The sequence below is a fragment of the Penaeus monodon genome, chromosome 41 (assembly GCF_015228065.2).
Source record: "Penaeus monodon isolate SGIC_2016 chromosome 41, NSTDA_Pmon_1, whole genome shotgun sequence".
Lineage (NCBI taxonomy): Eukaryota > Metazoa > Arthropoda > Malacostraca > Decapoda > Penaeidae > Penaeus > Penaeus monodon.
The window spans coordinates 370,693-373,192 of NC_051426.1; the positions used below are offsets into that span (position 1 = coordinate 370,693).

Sequence of the window (2,500 nt, forward strand, 5' to 3'; positions counted from 1 at the left end):
CTGTCATTTTTTCCCCATGGTCTTTCTCCGATACATCAAAGATTACGGAGCGAACCGCAAAGGATTTAACGAAATTAATCTATTACGTAGAAATCACTCACAATAACGTTCCCGAATAACGAACGGGACTGGACGCCTTAGTGTCAAACAGCACGCAGGATTCCACGCGAACGCTCGATCACGCATGCACGTGAATCCGCCGTCACGAACGCAGCGGTATCTATGGCTACCCCCCGCCCCCGCCCCTCCCCCTTTCCTATACTATTACAGAAAGGGGTTATTTTTTTGTTTGAAGTTTTTTGATTTTTTTTTTCTATTGTTTTCTATTTTGGTTTTGTTTTCCCCAAATAGATAAGTTTATTTTGAGACCCTTCAGGCATATTGAAAAAAACAAAAATAAAGAGAAAAAAAAGGGCAATTGTCGTTCTTTACTTTCTCAACAGGATTTTTTCATGATTTTTTTCCTCTTTTTTTTCGATGTCAGGGTCATTGCTAAGACACCCTAAAAAAAGGGGAAAAAATAATAACAGGCTTGGTAATTTGTAGGCCAATTTTGTAACCTTCAGACGACAGAAGGAAAGAAAGAAAGAAAAAAAATAATACTAAAAATAAACAAAGAGATTTTTGTTTCGTACAACGTGTTTCTTTGTTCGTTTCTTGTCCTTCAGTTTTATTCTATATTCTTTGCTTCTTTCCTTCCAAGTGTCTCTTTCTCTCTTACCTTTTTTTTCTGGGTTTTGTTCTCTCTCTTTCTGTCTTCTGTTGGTCTCTCCTCTCTCTCTCTTTTCCTTTTCCCCTTCCTCCTCCTTCTCCTCTCTCTATCTCTTTTCCCCTTCTTTCCTTCCCCCCCCCCCTTTTCCCCCCTCCCTCCCATCCTCTCTCTTTTTTTCCCACTTTCCTTTTTCTCCCACCCCCTCCCCTTTTCTCTCTCCCCTCTTTCTCCTCCCCCCTTTTCTCTCCTCTTCCCTTCTTCCCTCCTCCCTCCTTTTCCTTTTCCCTTCTCTCTTCTCTCCTCCTTCCCTTTCCCCCTCCCCTTTTCCTCTCCCCCCCTCTCCTCCTCTCACTCACTTTCCTCTCACCACTTTTCTCCTATCACTTTTTTTTTCCCCCTCACTTTCTCTCTCCACCCTTTTTTTCTCACCACTTTTTTCTTTTTCCCTTTTCCTCCTTTTCCTCCTCTCCCTCCCTCTCTTCTCTCCCCTCTCCTCTCTTCAATCCTTTTTCCTACTCACTTTTTCTCTTCACCATTCTTCTTCCCCCATTTTTCTTTCTCTTTCTCTCTCCTCTCTCTCTTCTCTCTCCTCCTTTTCTCCCTCCTACCCCCTCCTTTTCCCCAACCCCTTTTCCCTTTATCTTTCTCTTTTTCACCCTCTCCTCCTTTCACTCCTCTTCTCTCTTTCACTCTCCCCTTTTTTCACTCTCTCTTCTCCTTTTTACTTTCTTCCCCCTTTCCCCACACTCTCTTTCTCTCTTTTTTTAACCCCAATTTTTCCCTCTTCCTTTCATTTCTTCCCTTTTCTTTACTCCTCCCCTTTCACCCTTCCTTTTCCTCCTCTCTCTCCCTCCCCCCCCCCCCCCTCTCTCTCCCCTCTCTTCTTCCCCTCCTCCTTCTTTCCTCTCTCCCTCTTCTCCCCCCTTTTTTTTCCTCTCCTCTCTCTCCTCCTCTCTCCCCCCTTTTCCTCTTTCTCTCCTCACTACTCTCTCTTCTCTCTTTCTCTCTCTGTTTTTTTCTTCTCTTTTTCCTCTCTCCTCCTTCTCCTCTCTCTCTCTCTCTCTTTCTCTCTTCTCTTTCCTCACTATCACCACCATTCTCTCCTTTTTTTCTCTTTTTCTCTCGTCTTTTTTTTTTCTCCGCTTCTTTCCCCCCCCCCCTTTCTTTTCTCTCTCTCTCCTCTCTTCTCTCTCCCTCTTCTTCTTCTTCTCTCTTTCTTTCTTTTTCTTTCTTTCTCTTCTTTCCCCTTTTTATTCTCTCTTTTATCTCTCTCCTCTTTTTTATCTCCTTCCCCTCTCTCTTCTCCCCCCCCTTCCCCCCTCTCCCCCCTCTCTCTTCTCCCTCCCTCTCTCTTTCTCCTCTCCTCTCTCTTTTCTCTCTTTCTTTTTCTTTCCCCTATCTCTACCTTCTTATCCTACTCTATCTCTTCCTTTCTTTTTCTTCTCTATCCTCCTCCCTCCCCCCCCTCCTCACCACCACTCCTCCTCCCTCCTTTTCCCCCCTTTTTCTCTCTCCTCTCTCTTTCCTCTCTTTTTTCCCCTTTTCTCTCTCTCTCTCCTCTTTTTTCTCTCTCTCTTTTTTCCTCTCTTTTTCTCTCCTCTCTTTTTTTCTCTCTTTACTCTCTCTCTTTTCCCCTCCTTTCCCCCTTTACTTTTCTCCTTCTTTTCTTTTTCTTCTTCTCTCTCTCTCTCCCCCCCTTCTCCCTTCCCCCTCTCCCTTCTCTCTCCCCCCCTCCCCTCTTCCCCTCCTCTCCCCCTCCTTCCCCTTCCCCATTCCCATCATCCTCAG

General features: G+C 44.9%; 1 protein-coding gene across 1 annotated transcript in view; it reads left to right on the forward strand.

Moving 5' to 3' along the window:
* The window catches only part of LOC119598721 (protein OSCP1-like), a 25,809-nt gene that overhangs the window by 15,941 nt on the left and 7,368 nt on the right, over positions 1-2,500 (forward strand). The gene's annotated exons all lie outside the window — the stretch shown is intronic.